This window comes from Callorhinus ursinus, unplaced genomic scaffold, assembly GCF_003265705.2.
Source record: "Callorhinus ursinus isolate GAN/ISIS: 27379988/994484 unplaced genomic scaffold, GSC_fseal_2.0 scaffold1, whole genome shotgun sequence".
Lineage (NCBI taxonomy): Eukaryota > Metazoa > Chordata > Mammalia > Carnivora > Otariidae > Callorhinus > Callorhinus ursinus.
Window position 1 is genome coordinate 113,262,826 of NW_027397063.1, and position 21,763 is coordinate 113,284,588.

The 21,763-nt window shown below is 43.9% G+C and overlaps 1 long non-coding RNA gene across 1 annotated transcript; it reads right to left on the reverse strand.

Moving 5' to 3' along the window:
• Window positions 1-546: 546 nt before the first annotated feature.
• On the reverse strand, window positions 547-8,610 carry LOC141373965 (uncharacterized). The gene is made up of 2 exons (XR_012380425.1): window positions 8,363-8,610; window positions 547-835 (listed from the first exon to the last, which is right to left on the reverse strand). It is a non-coding gene; the product is annotated as an uncharacterized lncRNA (long non-coding RNA).
• Window positions 8,611-21,763: the final 13,153 nt, after the last annotated feature.

The window sequence follows — 21,763 nt, forward strand, 5'->3', positions numbered from 1 at the left end:
AGGTAAGATCATGTAGTATTTGTCTTTTTACGTTAAATTAAGCAAATTAAAAATATATACATTACAGAGCCACCTGGGTGGTTCAGTTAGGTGTCCAACTCTTGATCTCAGCTCAGGTCTTGATCTTAGGGTCTTGAGTTCAAGCCCTGTGTTGGGCTCCATGCCCAGCATGGGGCCCACTTATACACACGCGCGCGCGCGCACACACACACACACACACACGATATGTTTTATATATATATATTTGGGGCGCCTGGGTGGCTCAGTCGGTTAGGCGGCTGCCTTCGGCTCAGGTCATGATCCTGGGGTCCTGGGATCGAGCCCCGCGTCGGGCTCCCTGCTCAGCGGAGAGCCTGCTTCTCCCTCTCTGCCTGCCTCTCTGCTTACTTGTGCTCTCTATCTCTCTGTCAAATAAATAAAATAAAATCTTAAAAAAAAAATAAAGTCTAAATATTGACAAGAAAAGCAACAAAAAGAAGAAAATATATAGGTAAAGGATATAAACAGACCACACACAGGAAAATAAATACAAATGGCCCTCATATATATAAAAGGATGCTCAACTTCATTCATAATAAAAAGAAGTACAAATGAAAACAGCTAGGGGTAATTATTTTTGATCTAGCAAATTGGCAAAAGCTTTTTTAAAAAGTCATTAATATCCAGGGCGCTGGGTGGCTCAGTCAGTTAAGTGTCCAACTCTTGATTTCAGCTCGGGCCACGATCTCAGGGTCCTGGGATGGAGCCGCACTCAGCGCAGAGTCTGCTGGTCCCTCTCCCTCTGTTCCTCTTCTCCTCTCCCCTGCTTGTGGGTGCACATGGGCGCTCTCTATCCCTAAAATAAATAAATAAAATCTTTTAAAAATAAATAAATAAAATAAAAAGTCATTAATATCCTGGTAACTGCATGGGGAAAATCTACTCTCATAATTGAAGAAAAGAATGCAAATGAATACAGTCTTTACTGAGAGCAACTGGCAGTGTCTATCAAAATCACAAATGCACCTGCCCTTTGGTCCGGAAGTTCTGCTTTTAGGTATTTATCTTACAAATTTGCCTACATACATGAAAAAAGGTGTATAGCCAAAGTTATTCATTGCAGCCTTGTTTGTAATCACAAAAGGTTGGAAACACCAAAATATTCATAAATTGATAGATTTAATAAATTATATCTGTACAATGAAATGGCTATGCACCTATTCAAAGGATGGTAAAACACCTTTAAGTAATGATATGGTATAATGTCTAAGATATGTTGTTACAGGGAAAATATTGTATATTGTATGTTAATACTTATGTTTAAAAAAAGAATATTAAGGGACACCTGGCTGGCTTAGTCAGTAGAACATGTGACTAGATCTCAGGATTGTGAGTTCAAGCCCCACATTGGGTGTAGAGCTTACTTTTTTTTTTAATATTTTTTATTAATTTATTTGACACAGAACGAGAGAGAGAGACAGAGAGCAAGCACAAGCAGGGGGAACGGCAGGCAGGGGAGAAGCAGGCTCCCTGCTAAGCAGGGAGCCCGATGTGAGGCTCGATCCCAGGACCCTGGGATCACGACCTGAGCCGAAGGCAGCCGCTTAACTGACTGAGCCACCCAGGCGCCCCTAGAGCTTACTTTAATAAAAAGAAATTAACATGTGTGCATATCTCTGGAAGGCTACACTTAATAGCGGTTACCTCTGGGGAGAAGTGAGGGCTGGAAGGAGAGGGATGCAGATAGAAGGAGAGAAGACTTTCTTTTTTTTTTTTTTTAAGATTTTTTTTTTATTTATTCATGAGAGACACACACAGAGAGAGAGAGAGAGAGAGGCATGAGAGACAGAGAGAGGCAGAGGGAGAAACAGGCTCCCCGCTGAGCAGAGAGCCCAATGTGGGACTCGATCCCCGGACCCTGGGATCATGACCTGAGCCGAAGGCAGATGCTTAACCATCTGAGCCACTCAGGCGCCCAGACTTTCTTTTTTTTTTTCTTCATTGTATATTCTTTTTTTTCCCCCCCTTTGGTGCCCACAGCTCTTGGTCAGGTTCTTGGTCACACCGCTTTCTGCTTCAAAGAATGAAGAGAGACCAGAGGAAGAGTGGTGGGCAGCAAAGCGAAGTTTATTAAGCGACAGTAAAGTGATAGTACAAAGCTCCCGAAGAGGAAGGGGACCCAAAAGGGTTGCCCTCTTCATTGTATATTCTTTTATACCATTTGATTTTTATATGGTACAGATGTTATCTAATCTTTTTAGATGTTATCTAATTTTAAAAATAGATTACAATAGAAAGTATGGGGTGAAAATACTTATATGTTAGTACACATATATAAAATAACCATCCTCACCATCCTGTAACACTCCTTATCAGATGGGAAGATGGGAGATTTCAGGTGAAGTTTAGCTTTTTACTTTTATACTCTGCCATAGTGCTTCAATGTGTTACATTAAGCACATATTACTTTCCAATATAAAAACACAATAATAATTAAAAATAAAAATAAAAACAAATTAATAGTAGGCTCTTCACCAGAGAAGTGTTGGTACAAAGCTGAAAAGACTATTTACAGTATACTTTGTAGGGAGAGTTCCACCTTGGTAGGGAATTTCAGACTGGATGCCAGCCTTCAGTAAAAAACATTCTTTAGTTCTATGATCTATAACTCTGGTTGGACTTGCCTTATTACTCCAGCTGGATTATAAACTCCTTAAGGACAGGGAGTCTGAATTTTGCTTTTTTTAAAAAAATGCCCCTCATCCTTTAAAAGCACAAAGGTACACACACTTGCCAAAAAAGGAATGCAGGGATATCTGTTTTTTCACAGCTGACATAGTGCAGAATCAGTGCCCAGAGCTATAGGTCACATACTGTTGTTCTAACCTTTCCTATCACAAAGAGAAATGTAATACCATTTTCCTGGTAAAGAAGGTTCAGTCAGCACATTTTGGTTTTGGAGTGGTAAAACAAGAGTTTTTTGTTCAAAGTTAATGGACCAAGAAGCGTTGATCAGTACATTGCCAGGATCTCAATTTACACACCACCACCAACTGCAGGTCTGGAGACCAGGACCTTTCCCTGGGCACCCACTTAGGTCTCTAATTAGTGATCATTGATTCCCTCTGGCATAAACCTTGACCTTAATAAATGTGTACTGAATGAATGAATGCAATAACAAATAAATACATGCCCAAATGAATAGACAAATTATTTGATAAAACAGATGCATAAATACATTAATTAATGAATGAATGAAACATTTTCTCATGGGGCAGACAGACATACTATGGGTCAGGGACACTGTAGAAAGTAGAAATAGAGGGCGCCTGGGTGGCTCAGTCGTTAAGCGACTGCCTTTGGCTCAGGTCATGATCCCGGGGTCCTGGGATCGAGCCCCGCATTGGGCTCCCTGCTCTGCAGGAAGCCTGCTTCTCCCTCTCCCACTCCCCCGTGTTTGTATTCTCTCTCTCTCTCTCTCTCTGTCAATTAAATAAATAAATAAATAAAATCTTTAAAAAAAGAAAAAAAGAAAAAGTAAGTAGAAATAGGGGCATCTGGGTGGCTCAGTCGGTTAAGCGTCCAACTCTTGATTCTGGCTCAGGCCGAGATCTCAGGGTCGTTGGATAGAGCCCCCCGTTGGGCTCTGCGCTCAGCGAGGAGTCTGCTTGTCCCTCTCCCTCTGCTCCTCCCCCTGCTTATTCATTCTCTCTAAAATAAATAGATAAAGAAAATCTTAAACCAAAAAAAAAGGAAAGTAGATATAGACACAAAAAGGGGCACCTAGGTGGCTCAGTCAGTTAAGCATCTGCCTTCAGCTCAGGTCATGATCCCAGGGTCCTAGCATCGAGCCCCACATTGGGCTCCTGGCTCAGCAGGGAGTCGGCTTCTCCCTCTGCCTGGTGCTCCCATGCTTGTGCTTTCTCTCTCTGTCAAATACATTTAAAAAAAAAATCTTTAAAAAAAAATTAAAAGAAAAAAATAGACACAAGAGCCCAAGCCTGGGGCTCTTCTTGCCAAAAGTGGCCCCACCTCCTGGTCAGGGCCCAAGAGTGCGCCCAACCAAGCAGAGCACATAGCACAGGGTCAGAACCACACATACCCAGATGGGCCCCTGCGAAGGAACCTTTTATCCCTCTTCAGAGCCAAGATACAGCCACTACTCAGAGAAATACTGACCTAAGTTCCTGAATTAAAAATATTTGGTTTCTTCTGTATAAAGATAGATTCTGATTCTGTATATCATAAATACCTTATGATTCCAGGTATTTTATTCCCAATTTTTTTTTCACAACAGGAAACATGTATATGTCCAAGTGTGATCCTACCCATGTTTGTGTGTGGTATGTGCCACTTAATCTCTCTCCCCGCACACACATATACCCTAGAGCAACAGAAAATAGCAATTACAGCTCAAAACCTAAAGTGCAAAAGATTGAAGGGGTCAGGATAAACAACTACAGGGGTCCCTGGCTGGCTCAGTCAGTAAAGCATGCAACTCTTGATCTTGGGTAAAGAGTTCAAGCCCCACGTTGGGTGTAGAGCTTACTTTAAAAAATGGTGCGGGGTGCCTGGGTGGTTCAGTCCTTTAAGCCTCTGACTCTTGATTTCAGATCAGGTCATAATCTCACGGTCCTGGGATCGAGTCCCATGTCAGGCTCGCTGCTCAACGGGGAGTCTGCTTTTCCCTCTCCATCTGTGCTCTCTCTCTCTCTCAAATAAATAAAATCTTTTAAAAAATAATAATAAGGGGTGCCTGGGTGGCTCAGTCTGTTAAGTATCTGCCTTCGGCTCAGGTCATGATCCTGGCGTCCTGGAATCAAGTTCCATGTCGGGCTCCCTGCTCTGCCTGCCGCTCCCCCTGCTTGTGCTCTCTCTTTCTGTCAAATAAATAAAATCTTTTAAAAAATAATAATTAAAAAAAGGTTCCCTTTATTTGTTTAAGCTATTTTTTAAAAGTAATGTCTACCCCCACTGTGGGGCTCAAATTCATGACCCAGAGATCAAAAATTGGATGCTCTACTGACTGAACCAGCCAGGTGCTCCCCAAAGCATTTTCTAAGCAGAACTAAAATAGCAAACCCATCCCCCACCCACTTCTCTTTAGGATCTAATCTCCCTTCCCCACTTTCTCTCCATAGTTAGTATCATATATTCACGTTTGTCTGAGTTTCTCCCGAAAAAAATCTAAGTAAACAGGTGTCCTTAGCACTCATGAATAATTCCTTACACATAGTAGGTACTCAATAATACTCAATAAATATCTGTTTAATGATATTCTTTTTTAAAGAACAAGAAATTTAAACAAGACACTTGACTTGAAGGGACAACTATCTAGGTTTCATTTCCTTTAGAGTAACTAGGACAGAGTGCCCAGGTGGCTCAGTCATCGAGCGTCTGTCTTCGGCTCAGGTCATGATCCCAGGGTCCTGGGATCGAGCCCCACTTTGGGCTCCTTGCTCAGCAGGGAGCCTGCTTCTCCCTCTCCTTCTCCCCTTGCCTGTGCTCGCTCGCTCGCTCTCTCTGTCAAATAAATAAATAAATAATCTTTAAAAAAAAAGTGTCCCACATGTAACAGCTATGTACAAAAAAGTTATAAAATTGTCCTTGGTTTTACAATGATAAATGAAAAACATTAAAAATTCTCCAATCGAACAAAGAATGCAAGGATTTTTATGCTGTCCTTTTTTTGTTAAACAGTGAGAGCAAAATACCTTACTGGAATATAAAGATCAGAGCTGAATGAGCACGCCATTAATGGAGAAAGGGGGTATTTTCATAGAACCAGTATTTTCCCCCATCCCATATCCATTTGATGTGCATCAAAACATACCATTGGCCGTTTAGTTTTTTTTTTTTAAAGATTTTATTTATTTGACAGAGAGAGACACAGCAAGAGAGGGAACACAAGCAGGGGGAGTGGGAGAGGGAGAAGCAGGCCTCCCGCCGAGCAGGGAGCCCAATGTGGGCCGATCCCAGGACCCTGGGATCATGACCCGAGCCGGAGGCAGACGCCTAACCATCTGAGCCACCCAGGTGCCCCGGCCATTTAGTTTTAAAAAAATGTAATGTGCTTGTGCACATGCACAATTACTTTATATACCATAAAGGAATGGGGAAGGGGAAAATGAGCGAATAGAGAAAACTATACTTTTTTCGGGATGTGATGGAACCAAATTTTGATTTTCTCATTGAGAATGTCTTCTTGGTCTGGAGGAACAGAGTTCTAGTATAAAGTAGAAGGTTCTCCCCCCCTTTTTTTTTAAGATTTTATTTTTAAGTAATCTCTACACCCAACATAGAGTTGGGGCTCAAACTCAGAACCCCGAGATCAAGAGTCATGTGCTCTACTGAGCGAGCCAGCCAGGGCCCCTCAGGTTCCCTTTGTAGTACACACTCTCCCATCTGCGGCTGGAACACATCTATGGTGTCTTCATCCCCCATTTCCAAATGTGCAGGTGTGTCTGTTTTATTGATGGGCTGCCCATCAAATCAGAATCTGATCTGCCTCATAGACAAACCCTGCTGTTCACAATAGGCTTTCATGAGTTTACTAAGGGCTGTATACCTCTTAATCTTACACTGCACCCAGAACCGTCCTGCCCACCACCTTCAAATTAATATGATCGTTGTTCTCAGCCTTGACTCCTTCCCTGGCCTTTGGTTGGCCATGGAGAGTGCTGGAGTCTCCTCAGGGGCTGCTTCACAAAGGAGGTACCAGGTCTGCACCGAAGGAACACACGAGTAGTACCAGGAGCAGAAGAAGGCAGCAGCAGCCGTGGAGGAGGAAGAGCTTAATGATTTATTTGTAACAGTGCAAATTAAAACAAACCACAAAAAAATAAAGTAATAATGATTAGGCACGTTTTGGCAGTCCTTTGACTATTGTGTAGTCATTACAAATGTAATTATGATAATTATATCAACTTGGAAAAGAGATACACTGTTAAGGGGGAAAGCAAAATGCAAAATGTTGATGCCCGTATGTTGTTGCAATTAAGGACCCAAAGAAACACACTGGATGTATCCAGATTTCATTAAGTCCCCTCCCCTCCACATAGACTCTGGCTTTGGCCATGTGACTTGCCTTGGACTATGGGACATTAGCAAATGATGAGTCAGATTGCAGCCAGATTGTATCTTGAAAACCGTTTGCACAGAGGGGTCTTAACCTTTCTCTCTTGCTGCTTTTGGAACCCTACTGCCCAGGTTATATGCTGGAAATATACCACCCAAGCCCATAGCCAGCTCCCAACATACGATTGAGCCCATATTATACCATCCAGCTCCAGCTGAACCACCAGAAGACTGCAGTGGCATAAATGACCCTAGTTAACACTAAGAAAAAAAGCCCAGATGATTCCTACCCAACTTGATGATTCATTGAATTGAACTGAAAGTAGGTGAAAGGGTTGTAGGGTTAAGCACTAAGTTTTGGATAGTTTGATATAATTTCTACTTTGTCAAAGTAGCTGTGCACATGTAGAAGGAAAGTAGCAATGCTGTTTACACATAAAAGACCTCACAGCAATCCTGTGACAAAAGAAACTGAGGCGAAGAAATCTGGTGACTCTGTATAACTTGACCTGACTCCACCTACCAGCAGAGACTGACATCTTCTAGACAAAAAGTTATTTAAACAATAACCACAGGAGCACCTGTGTGGCTCAGTCATTAAGCGTCGGCCTTTTCGGCTCAGGTCATAGTCCTGGGGTTCTGGGATCGAGCTCCGCATCGGGCTCCCTGCTGGGTGGGAGGCCTGCTTCTCCCACTCCCCCTGCTATGTTCCCTCTCTCACTGTCTCTCTCTGTCAAATAAATAAATAAAATCTTAAAAAAAACACACAAAAATAAGCACACAAATGAGTACAGACGTTCTGTTTAGAGTGATGAAAAAATTTTGGAAATAGTAGTGCTAGTTGTACAACATTGTGGTTTTCAAAGTGTCATTGTATTTGTATATTTTAAAAACGGTTAAGGGGGGCCTGGCTGGCTCAAATGGTAAAGCACATGACTCTTGATCTCAGGGTTGCGAGTCTGAGCCCTAACCCTGCGTTGGGTGTCAAGACTATTTACAAATGAAATCTTTAGAAAAAAACAGTTAAGATGGCAAATTTCAGGACGTATATATCTTGCCTCAAAACAAACACAAAACCATCTAATCCAAGTCACCTATCACAAACTTCCTCCCCCAAACGGGGCTCTTTCTCTGACATGCTGTTCCAGGGGCTGCTCAGCCACCGTGAACGGACAGCTCACACAGCGGTCCAATATGTGCTCTGGGTCATTTTCTGTTTCTACACAGACTTAGGCGGAGTGATGCAATCTGATCCTGCTATCCTTTCAACTGCCTCGAAATGTCAGGATGGGGTGGCGGACCTTACCTTCCTCAAAGAGACCAGCCCACAGTTGGCCTGATCCCCACACGACGCCTCGCTCTCTCGCATGAGACATCAAGGTGCAGGATGCACGTACAGCCACACCCATGACCAAGAATTCTCGTTTCAAAACGCCCTTCCCTGCCTCCTGTAGCAAGAGGCGACAACCATAATCGGGCACTTCCCCCTTTGCCTTCCGCTCTAAGCCAACCCTGGTTTTAAGACAACGCAATGAAATGAAACAAAGGGTGGCAAATCTGGCGGGAACTTCCGGGGAGAGGAAGGGAAAACAGCACCTCACTCAGTCTCCATGCAAATGATCCCTTCCAGCAGGTCCAGGACCTCCTTGGTGGCCGGTGTGCGGCTGGGATCCCACTTTAGAACGGTCACTAGCCCTGTCACGGGAAGGTGTTTGCCAAGTGCCTTCGACTAGTTCTTTAATCCTAAACTGGGATCTGCTGGGACTGACTCATCCCTCCCTCATGGCACCGATATTCAGTATCAGGGCACAGCAGCTGCGGCAAAACCCCCGCCTGGCTTGGAGCTTTCTCTCTTCCCGTGAATCTACTGTAGCCCAGTCCTTGCTGCCTACCTCAGGTTTCTCCAGTGTCTGGCCAATTCGGCACTGAAGTTTTATTTTTTTGTTTCCCTGCACAAGCAAATATTTTGTTACTATTTCTCCACTCAGCCTCCTAGGCTTGTCTTTAAGAAGGTACTTTCCCTCTGCTGCAGCGTCCTGGTAATTACCCCTTCTAACTCAATTACAGGACCTTATTTTTCCCCCACTTCCTCTTTTCCTTCCATTGTTACGCAGAGGGAGGGAAGGCTGCTGAGTGTGCAAGGAGAATTGGATTAGGTAGCTGAGTATCTCAAAAGCTGTCTTCCTGGTTCTGCCTCTGCCCTGGAGGTCTCACTTACAACAGCCCCACACCCGCTCCATGCTGTCTTCCCACCTGCAAAACCCCGAGTGTAAGAGAAACCAATTAAGGGTGCCTTAGCAGAGGTGACAAAGGGGAGGTTCTGGGAGATTACAAAGGTGATGGTATTGTAGGGGAGGAAAAAGTTTCCCTCGACATTCACAGGGTCCCTGACTTGGTCAGACAATGAAACTGACAAAGACAGATTAACAGGAGGAAAGAATAATGTTTTCAAAAAAAATTTTACATGTACATGGGAGCCTTCCAAGAGAATGAAGACCTGAAGAAGGGACCAGAGCAGAAAGCTTTTATACCTTTTAGGGAAATAAAAATTTGTGAAGAACTGACAAGGGGGTTTGGGCTAGGGGTAGTAAATGGTGAAGAAGTAACTAGGAAGGTAAGGGTTAATTTAACAAGGCTTGTTTACACAGCCTTCTCAGCCCTAAATTCTCTGTCCCTGGTAACAAGAATGTCCTGCTTCCTCCTGGTATGGGGAGGGTACCGCTCACAGGGGAGTTTTACGACCTGTTTCAGGGCAGAAGGTTGGGGTGGGGGAGGTCAGAGTGACCCAACAGCTTCTGTGGCTTTTAAAAAAAATTCCTTCAGCTAGGAGCACCTGGCTGGCTCAGTCCATAGAGCCTGTGACTCTCGATCTCCAGGTTGTAGGTTTGAGCCCCACATTGGGTGTAGAGAATACTTAAAAATAAAATCTTTGGGGCACCTCGGTGGCTCAGATGGTTAAGCGTCTGCCTTCGGCTCAGGTCATAATCCCAGGGTTCTGGGATCGAGCCCCGCATCAGGCTCCCTGCTTGGCGGGGAGCCTGCTTCTCCCTCTCTACTGTTCCCCCTGCTTGTGCTCTCTTGCTCTATCAAATAAATAAATAAATAACTTAAAAAAAATCCTTCAGCTTAAGATAAATATTTAATAAGTCAAGTTGCCATATTTTGGGGTAGCCTGTCCTGGCCCCCATCGGCATCTTGTTACATAACTTAGGTGAACGGATGATTCTGATATTACAAAATAAGCTCAAGAGATTATAGACAGACAGAAAACAGTAGTGTTGATAAGAAAAATAATTTTGTTAAGAGAAATCAATGCTGAGAAAACTTACATAAAATTTCGAACCTGGAACCACTTTCTCAATGATTACTCATTCTTTGCGGGGGACAGATGCCTCTTTGAAAACCTGATAAATCATGTAGAATCTTATCCCCAGGAAAATGCACATAAACAGAAACCAAACCTTAGGGGTTCACCACCCCCTTGAATCCCGGAGGCACACGAATGGCTGGTTAAGTGATGTAAGGAATCCAGAGCTGCAATCAGGCCTTTCCTTCTTTGTAAATCCTAAATCCCATCTAGAGTTCAGAGTAGTTCGGAGAAAGCATTCATTTGTTCATTCATCCAACAAGTAACTCTTTGAGAAACTTCCAAGTGTCAGGCCCCACGCTGGGCCACATTGTGAGGCAGAAAGAGGTGAATCGGACACAGTGCCTGCTCCCGGGCCGCTCACGTCTGGCAGGGGAGACCCACAGAGAACAGACAATGAGCGTACAGTGATGGAGGAGGGACGGTGGGAGCCCTGAGGGGAGGGGCAGAACTATTTCCCACAGTCCCCCCTGCCCATAGCAGTCAGTTCCTACACCTCTGACTACAAAGCAAAGTGGTTTTTTAAAAGCCCCAGTACTCCCTCGGGGGCTCGCGGAGCGGCCCAGGTCAGGGCTCTCACCCCACCCCTACCTCCACCCCGGCCCCATCCAGCTTTCACACCTCCACTGGGACGGGGCTGGCTTCCTGATCTCTTCCCACAGGCTCCCAGGGTGCGGCCATATCCTCCCCCACCCCAGTCCCAACACACACATACCTTCCCTACTCCCCAGGCCAGCGTTGAAATAAGTAACTAATCAATCCCCCTTGCACCTCCTCCTTTCTTTGCTTTAAACGCTTATTCATTTTACTAGTTGAGCTGCCTCAACGACTACAAGGAGTAACAAAAATAGCTAACTTTAAGGAAGTTACAGATTTGCAAGAAACCTGGGCCGTCTTGGTATGAGTTGGTCTTTATTCACAGGCCCTAAGGCTGGGCTGGACTGGGCTGGGAGGGACCTGGGCCTGGCCATGCCTCCTCTCACCTCTTCTCTGAATTCTCCCTTCCTTTGGGGGCCTCAGGGAAAAGTCTCTGGCTCCAAGTCTGGGTGTCAGCAATTCTGTGTGTCGGGGTTGGATGCTAGGCTGCATCTGCTTATCCTAGCTGCTTCCCTATCACACCTCTGGCCACTGGCCCCTGAGCACTCCTTTGCAGGCTCTGGCTGGCCCTCTTCCCTTCCTGCGTTCAGCTCCTGACTCCCAAAGGAGAAAGTCCCTCTCCCCTTAGGTCTTTGAAGAGTCCTCCCCAGGGCTCTGGGCCCTCTTGTCCTGACTAGCTTTCGCCATTCCCAGAGGTTTCTCTGACTTGGATACATTGTCCTACTGTAATGTGCATTTGCTTTGTAGACCATTCTATTCCAGTTTAGAAAATGAATGAGTTTATGATTTGTCAGATAATGGCAAAACCTTTTATAAATTTATTAGGGAAAGATAATAAATACAAGATGTGTGTGTTTGGGGCGCCTGGTGGCTCAGTCGTTAAGCATCTGCCTTCGGCTGGGGTCATGGTCCCAGGGTCCAGGGATAGAGCCCCACACGGGGCTGCCTGCTCGGTGGGGAGTCTGCCTCTCCCTCTCCCTCTCCCATTCCCCCTGCTTGTGTTCCCTCTCTCGCTGTGTCTCTCTCTGTTAAATAAATAAGTAAAATCTTTACAACAAAACAAAACAAGGTGGGTGTGTTAAAATGAGAAAGGATGGAAGGACCAAGTGATACCTAATTATTTTTGAGGTACTAAGAGAATATGAGACACTCTAAGTATTCTAAGTATTCATGATATCCTAAAGATACGTGAGACACTAAATATTCATGAAGGAAATCATTTTTTAAAAGATCTGTTTATTTGTTTTAGAGAGGGGTGGGGAGAGGCAGAAGAGAGGGAGCGAAGAAGCAGATTCCCCGCTGAGCAAGGAACCCAGAAGGAAGCAGGGCTCTATCTCACAATAGTCAGACCCTTAACCTACTGAGCCACCCAGGCAGCCTTGATGCATGAAGTCTTTTATTTTTTTAAGATTTTATTTATTTGTTTGACAGAGAGAGATACAGCGAAGGAGGGAACACAAGCAGGGGGAGTGGGAGAGGGAGAAGCAGGCTTCCTGCTGAGCAGGGAACATGATAAAAATTTCAAATAGCATAAAAGAGAATAACCATAAAAATTAATTCTCCCTTCCACCCTTGTTTCCCAGCCTCTAGCTACCTTTCTTCCAGGCAACCACTGTTTGTTTGTTTGTTTGTTTTTAGATTTATTTATTTATTTATTCATTCATTTATGAGGGGAGGGAGAAAAGCAGGGGGAGCAGAGGCAGAGCAGGCAGAGGGAGAAGCAGACTCCCCACTGAGCAGGGAGCCCGATGCGGGACTCGATCCCAGGACCCTGGGATCATGACCTGAGCTGAAGGCAGACGCTTAACGACTGAGCCACCCAGGCACCCAATGCATGAAGTCTTAATGCAGAAGATGACAACTAGTCTGGCCCCATCCTCTGACCAAAATATACAAGTAAAACCCACAGTTACTCAGATGGCTAACTGATGAGCTACATCGGTGGCCAGGTGTACTGGTCTGTGCATTTCTTTGGTGTCAGCATGTGTCAGTGATCCAGGGAAACTTCTATCTGTGGGTGGCATGCCTTTGCTCAAACCTCAACTCTGGTGCTTGTAACTGCACCGTTAGCAGGGAAGGCTGACATAGCCAAGAGACAGGTCATGCAAACATTATGTCCCCCCCACAGCTTCAGGTACCCTCATGCTTCTACCCCATTGTGTCTTATCCTAGATGTGTCAACCTATCCCACCTTTCCCTTTGCTTCTCCCTCTTTGTGTTTTTTTCTTGATTTAATAATGCGTGTGTTTTGAGCATTTAACCTGGTTTGAGACCCTGTCTATTCCATGCCCTCTGAGATAGTTGGCCTGATAGTGCACTTGGAAGCTACCATTCCATTACTATGTAACACCTACTTTCTTTTTTTTTTTTTTTAAATGCATAGTATTTTATTTGTTGATTGATTGATTGATTGATTTAAGATGATTTATTGACAGAGAGAGACACAGCGAGAGAGGGAACACAAGCAGGGGGCGTGGGAGAGGGAGAAGCAGGCTTCCCGCCGAGCAGGGAGCCCGACGCGGGGCTCGATGTGGGGCTCGATGTGGGGCTCGATGTGGGGCTCGATGTGGGGCTCGATGTGGGGCTCGATGTGGGGCTCGATCCCAGGACCCTGAGAGCATGACCTGAGCCGAAGGCAGACGCTTAACGACTGAGCCACCCAGGCGCCCCTGTAACACCTACTTTCATACCCCTTGTTTCTCCAAATCCTGTTTTGCTGGTTATGACAATGGAGCTCAGCATGGGCTCCCATCTTGCATACATTTGCCCCCATCTTTTTTCCTTCCCCTCACCCACTGCCCTCTCAATAGCAGTCCTTCCCCTAATCCCCACAGCAGCCTGGGGGCGGGGCAAGGGGGTGGAGGTGGGCTAGAGGCTAGGTTACCACAGTTAGCACACGTCCTGTCTTATAAAGGCAAGGCTCAGGCCTCCCATGTCTAGAAGGAATACAAAGCCCATTCTCTCAACTGCAGGTGAGACCTTTGTTACTCCTGTTGTTTTCTTTTCTGAATGTTAGACGCTCCCTCTGCTATAAACTCCTTGAAGGCAGAGACTATTCCTCATCTTCACCGTCCCAGCTCTTACCACAGGGTCTAAGACATAGCACCTGCTCTGTGACTGTTGAACTCAGAGAATATTAATGTATCCATTTTATTCACTCATTTTGACAATTCAGCCCCTTGCATCTATCAAGTCCATAACCCAATCCTAGCAGCTCCACCAAAATTGTTCTTAAGTTAGCTTCTCTTCGTCTCTTTTGCCACCATGACACTCGGGTCTAAACTACCTAGGTATTTTTCTAGCTAGGAATATATCAGAGCTTCCCTGCTTTCTCTACCTTTCTCCACACAGCTGATACGGTGATCTTAGATACGTGAAAGAAAGGAAGAGGGAAAGAAGGAAGGAAGGAAAGAAAACAGCCAGCTTCATAACTCTGGAACCCTTGAAACCTGGCATATTCTGAGCAAATTTCCCAATCATGGGAAAAGTGTGTCTGTGACCCCACAGATATACTTGTTCTTTTTTTTTTTCTCCCCTTAAGTAAGCTGTATGCCCAATGTGGGGCTTGAACTCAAGTGACCCCTGAGGTCATGAGTTGCATGCTCTACCCACTGAGCCAGCCAGGCACCACCCCCTTCTATTCTTTTTTTAAAAAGAAATTAGGGGCATTTGGCTAGTTTGTGGATGGAGCATGGGACTCTTGATCTTGGGGTTGTGATTTGAGCCTCACGATGGGTGTAGAGATTACTTAAATAAATAAAACTGAAATAACAAAGTGAAGAGCTTTCAAAAAAAATTAAAAATCTTTTTTTAAGATTTTATTTATTTATTTGAGACAGAATGAGAGAGAGAGAGAGAGAGAGAGAGAGCACATGAGGGGGGGAGGGTTAGAGGGAGAAGCAGACTCCCTGCTGAGCAGGGAGCCGGATGCGAGACTATATCCAGGGACTCCAGGATCATGACCTGAGCCGAAGGCAGTTGCTTAACCAACTGAGCCACCCAGGCACCCCAAAATTAAAAATCTTAAAATAAATAAAAGAAATTAATTGGCTTTCTACCCTTCCTTTCACAGTTATAGTTAGCCGCAAATAACAGAGGTCCGACTAAGTCCGGCACTAGGGAAAAGTGGCGTTATTAGCTCAAACAGTTGTGAAGTGTTGCTGATCTGCTGGCTCTAGCCCTCTCTTAGACTGAGAGTTTCAAATGATGATCTTTCTTATTTTTTTTAAAGATTTTATTTATTTATTTGAGAGAGAGAGAATGAGAGATAGAAAGCACGAGAGGGAAAAGGGTCAGAGGGAGAAGCAGACTCCCCGCTGAGCTGGGAGCCCAATGTGGGACTCGATCCCGGGACTCCAGGATCATGACCCGAGCCGAAGGCAGTCGCTCAACCAACTGAGCCATCCAGGGGCCCAATAATGATGATGATCTTTCTTCTCTTGCTTCTACCCTTAGCTATCTTTTTCTCTGTATTTCAGTTGTGTTTTCTAATCTGTTCTCTTCATGTAATGGAAGAGAGGTCTAGCTTCATTTGCTTTTATATCTATAGACCCAGAGAAAAAGAGCCCCCTTCCCTGTACTGATTATAGCGATGACTTTAGTTGGGTCACTTGAAGTCACATGTTCCTCCCTGAACCAACCACATTCATCACTCTGGCCAGCTCCCCCTTCCCCCCATGCCAGGGGTAGAGCAGAGCTCTCATATAAGGAGTCTTGCCAGGCCCCTGTGGAACAGGGGGATTGGGGCTTCTAAAGGAAAAATGGGGACAGAAACAACAGAGGTCCAGGCACTTTTTTGTAGAGTAGAGGTGGGAAGAGATTTTTACATGTGCCCAACGCCTTGTCTCTTTATTGATGGTGGGTTGGTGGGTGCTTTATCCCTTCCTTGATAGGCTGTAAGCTCCACCAGGGCGAGAATCTCTCAGTTTTAGCTCTCAGTGTTGGTTATCCCTGCACTCCTAGCACATGGTAGGTTTTCACTTCCTCGTCTGTTCAGGGGGAAAAAAAAAAGGTGATAGGTGCTAAAGACACAGGGGAAAAAAAGACATGTGTCCCTGCACTCAAGGAGCAGCAACTTATGCATGCATATGCATTGAGCCAGTGTTTTTCAAATTGGAAGATTCAAGGGGTGGTGAAATTAACTTGGTGATTGCAACTACAATTTTTAAAATGTGAGATAGAATAGAAAATAGAAATGGACTAGCCAACATCAGAGTGCATCACACATAATGGGGGTATTGTTCCATCACATTTTTATTTCAGTATAAATATTATAAATACACACACACACACACACACAACATATTGGGTTGTAGTGTGAAATGCATTTGTTACTGGGAGTTGGTCAAAAGTTTCAAAAAGCCTGCCTTAAAAAAAAAAAAAAAAAAAAAGCCTGCCTTAGGCTGCCTGGACTGAAGTGTGGTAAGATAGTACCCTTCCAGTTCAGAGCAAACAAAGCTTCAGAGACTGAGTCATGTTATCACTGGGAAATAACACCTGGGAAGCTCATTCAAAGACCTAGAGTGGAGACACAATTTCAGGATGCTGTTGCAGGGTGAACTCTGGATTTCTGTGCTTTGGTTGGCTTGTGTCACATCCTCAAGGCCATTTTATCATATGTACATTCAGGTGTGTTTTCCCTCCCCACCCCCCAAATAACAGATGACTTAGCAGATTTCAAAGTCGAATACAAAATTAATTTTTTTCTGTTATGTATGGTTGGATCACAAATTATATATTCCTAGAAAAAAATCTGAATTAACTAAATTATTCCTGGAAGAATAGAACTCAGGGAGGCTGGGGGACAGCAGTTAGTATGGTGTGGAAGGACCAGGGGCTATTTTTGTCCTGAACAGAATCTCTACTTCAGCATTTGCTGGCTCTGTGGATTCAGAGGAAGGGACCTAGTCTACATTTGCTGAAAAATGACTCATCAAGACCCTGTGTCAGCTGTGGAAGGTATAAAAATAAACACTGTATCTGTATTGTTAGAAAACCACAGGCCCCCCTTCCATTTTGTACAACTCCTCAGAATTCCCCTCCACCTACTTGACAAAATGCTGCCCAATTCATGAATTGTTAAAAAAAAAAAACAAAAAAAAACACAACCCATTAGGGGCGCCTGGGTGGCTCAGTCATTAAACGTCTGCCTTCGGCTCAGGTCATGATCCCAGGGTACTGGGATCGAGCCCCATGTCAGGCTCCCTGCTCAGCAGGAGGCCTGTTTCTCCCTCTCCCACTGCCCCTGCTAGTGTTCCCTCTCTTGCCATTTCTCTCTCTGTCAAAAAAAAAAAAAAAGGCAATTAGGTCTTTCAAATGAACTCAGTTGGGTTTTTGTTATTTACCAATGCGCTGTTCCCAAAGAGTTTTCCATCTGGTGGAGTTATGAGTACATAAATAAATAGCCAAAATATAATCCCTGGAGGTTAATGTAGTTTATCAGTAATAAACTCATGTTTTTCAATCAGTCATTCGATACTTCCAAAACTATGCTTTGAGTATATTTAGGTGGCAGACTCTGCTGGGGATGCAAAGACAAGTAAGACATTATCCTTACCTTGAAGGAGTTCAATCCAATAGAGTTTTCAGTCTCAAAATATATACAATATTTCATAAAATTTAGGTTCTTTTTTTTAAAAGATTTTATTTATTTATTTGAGAGAGAGAGAATGAGAGATAGAGAGCATGAGAGGGAAGAGGGTCAGAGGGAGAAGCAGACTCCCTGCTGAGCAGGGAGCCCGATATGGGACTCAATCCTGGGACTCCAGGATCATGACCTGAGCCGAAGGCAGTCACTCAACCGACTGAGCCACCCAGGTGCCCTAGGCTCATTTGTTAAGGAGTCAGGCAGAATGGTTTCAATTTTAGGTACATCACCTTCCAGCTGTTGTTAAACCTTTCTGAGCCTCGCTTATACGCATCTGAAATAATATTAGAGGCATCTAGAAAATGCATATAATCATAGACCTACTTCCTTGGCTATTAGGAAGATTAAATGAACAAATTCAGATACTTAACCTGGTGCTAATGGATAGTAGAGAGGCACTTGATAAATGTTTTCTATTCAACTTTATTTTTTTTATCAATGCAACCTTATAAAATAAAAAATACACTTCAGTGTTTAGGACTTCATATAGAAAATCAGATGCAGTTTTGAAAAACTAGGTATTGAGGGGCGCCTGGGTGGCTCAGTCGCTAAGTGTCTGCCTTCGGCTCAGGTCATGATCCCAGGGTACTAGGATCAAGCCCCGCATCGGGCTCCCTGCTCCACGGGAAGCCTGTTTCTCCCTCTCCCGCTCCCCCTGCTAGTGTTCCCTCTCTCGCTATGTCTCTCTCTCTGTCAAATAAATAAATAAAATCTTAAAAAACAATAACTAGGTATTGAAATTCATGATTCAGTGAATAAATGTCTATAAATGCAGATGCAATGTAGATAATAGTTATAGATATAAGAAATTATTTTTTTGTAAGATTTTTATTTATTTATTTGACAGAGAGAGACACAGCGAGAGAGGGAACACAAGCAGGGGGAGTGGGAGAGGGAGAAGCAGGCTTCCTGCCGAGCAGAGAGCCCGATGCGGGGCTCAATCCCAGGACCCTGGGACCATGACCTGAGCCCAAGGCAGACGCTTAATGACTGAGCCACCCAGGCGCCCCAAGAAATTCTTTATGTTTAAATTCTGAATTATTTTAGATTTTTTTTCTTTTATGTTATGTGATTCCTCTATGGAGTTTCTCAAACTTGGGTCTATATCAGTAGAATAGGCTGGGTTTGGGAGCCCTGGGTGGCTCACTTGGTTAAGCATCTGCCTTCTGCTTAGGTCATGATCCCAGGGTCCTGGGATGGAGCCCCGCATTGAGTTCAGCGGGGAGCCTGCTTCTCCCTCTGCCTCTGCCTGCCTCTCTGTCTACTTGTGCTCACTTTCTGTCACATAATAAAATAAAATATTTGGAAAAAAAAAGATAGGCTAGGTTTGCTGCAATTACAAACAGCTCCTAAACAGTGGTTTAACATGGCAAAAGTTTGTTTCTAGATCATGCACATTCTGTGTCAGCTCCTGTTGGCTCTCCAGGACAGCTGTCCTTCTTGTGTTGGCTCAGAGATCCTGCTGCTTTCCTGTGGTGCTTTCATATTAACTAGTAGGAAAGAGAGAAAAACCTACTCTATCTCTTAAATGTTTCCATGGAGAGAAGTAACAGAAGCCACTTCTCACATTTCACTGGCTAACGCAAGTCTCAGGTCTCCACTCAAGTTCAAGAGTTCCACCTAACTTCGAAGGAGCAGGGAGGTACAATCCTCTCAAGTGCTCTGGAGGGGAAGAAAACTGGAAATATTATCGAGTGATGGGAATGCCTACCTAGGGCATCCGATGCTTTCTGGTCTTTTTTGGTTTTTAAATGGCCATGTTCCCTCCTGCCAGGAGGGACCCTTGCCTTGGCTATTTTCCTTGTGCCACTTTTTGCTCCCATTCTTTGCCTAGTCTAATCTTCCTTTAGACTGAGGCAAGTTTTCCCTTCCTTAGGGAAACTTTTGCTTTCCCCTCCCATTATTATTTACTTTCATAGCATCAGGCGCCCCCACCTTATGGCACTTAATTGTAATTTGCAGTTAATCATGTGATGACTTCATTAATGACTGTTTCTTCCTCTACAGCATCTGCTGTAGGAATCATGTTGTTTTGTTCAGGCCCCTATCTCCACCACTTAACCCAGTGCTTGGGATGGTTGCTGAGTGAATGAAGAAGTGAATAGTCTCAAGGGCCTGGGAACATTTTTTTACTCTCCAAAGTGTCTGCATATTATTGGATTTGAAAAACACAGCCTTGTATAAAATTTTCTTGGCAGCTGTTAAGGAGGTACTTGACAAATACTTGCTGATTTCATCCTGAAAGCTGAGTCTGGATGGAACATCTCTAAACCCTCTGAATGTCTAAGTCTTGATCTTCTAAGAGAAACAATATTTATCTGCTCCATGACCAATCTGGGGGATTAAGGACTAGGGAAGTCATCTCACATTTCACTCTGGTCCCCACCCTTTCAGATTGAGCAATCCAGGTTTTTGTTTTCAAGACCCATCCTATACCTGCAAGTTTCCCCATTCATTTGCATAAGTATTTCAAGACTGCTCTAGGCCTCTGAGCCCAGCGTGACTTCAGTATCAAAAGTTGGTGTAAAGGGTGCCCGGGTGGCTCAGTCAGTTAAGCATCTACCTTTGGCTCAGGTCATGATCCCAGGGTCCTCTGCTTCTACCTCTGCCTACTCCCTCCCCGCTTATGTACTCTCTCTCTCAAGTAAATAAATAAAATCTTTTTTAAAAAAAGTTGGTGTGAAAAGAAGTTAAAGTAAACCAACTCTTCACTTTGGTGTTTCCTGAAGGAAAAAAATGTGATGGAGCCCACTTTTTAGCTAAAGTAATTCCCTTTGAAATTAGGGCTTTGTTTTGCAAATATAAGGCCTTTGAGCTGTCTGAGGAGCTGAAAATAAGCTGCCCCCCCAAAACTCAGTAGTGGATGAATCAGGGTGAAACTACAAATAAGCCACTGCCATTGGAGTTTGAGACATTTCTGCCTCTGACGCCTTCCTAATGGGCTAGAAAATTCTTGATTCAATGTGTTCAAGGTAACAGATTATTTTTAATGTTAATGTTAATTACATTACATTAGCTTCCTTATATATAAAAACAGGTTAAATTGGAGTCCTGGGTAACTTGTTTGAAACAACAAACAGGGCAGTGCCTTTGTTGATAAATAGTTTTCATTCCAGAAGGGAGAGTCACACCCAAACCCCCTGGGAACCGGGACTACAATCTTTGATGTAGCTAACTCTGCATACCAGCCCTAACTGGTTTTAAAAGTGCCTGATTTATTGTTTTTCAGCATTCAACTTACATTTCTTCAGTGCTTGACAGCATTCTCGAGTTGCAAGTTAATAGGACTGAAGACCAATTGCACTGAAAATGCAGTGTGATTGGCCTTCTCAGTTTGCAAAGCTAGTCCCTGAACCGACTTCCTGTCCTTCTAGTGCCCTCATTGCCACACCAATTCCCTCACTACGCCCCACCTGTTCCTCTCTTGCTTTGTGCCTCTTCTTCCTCAGTGAGAGGCATATCTCTCACTAAATTACACTCCTCTTACATATTTTCTTTATATATATATAAAAATATACATTGTATACATTGTAAATTTTATTGTATATTGTATATATATATACAATATACATTGTATATGTCAATTTTATAAATTGAACATGATAAAAATTTCAAATAGCATAAAAGAATAACCATAAAAATTAATTCTCCCTTCCACCCTTGTTTCCCAGCCTCTAGCTACCTTTCTTCCAGGCAACCACTGTTTGTTTGTTTCTTTTTTTTTTAGATTTATTTATTTATTCATTCATTTATTTATGAGGGGAGGGAGAAAAGCAGGGGGAGCAGAGGCAGAGCTGGCAGAGGGAGAAGCAGACTCCCCACTGAGCAGGGAACCCGATGTGGGACTCGATCCCAGGACCCTGGGATCATGACCTGAGCTGAAGGCAGACACTTAACCCACTGAGCCACCCAGGCGTCCCCACTGTGATTTCTTCTTTCTGGTGATAATCTCGGCATAACCAAATAGCAGCATATTTCAATGTTCTGTATCTTACCTGTTTCATTCAATAATATTTTGGAGATTGTCCCAGATCAGTTCATATAGAAATGCCTCATTCTTTTTTTTTTTTTTTAAGATTTTATTTATTTATTTGAAA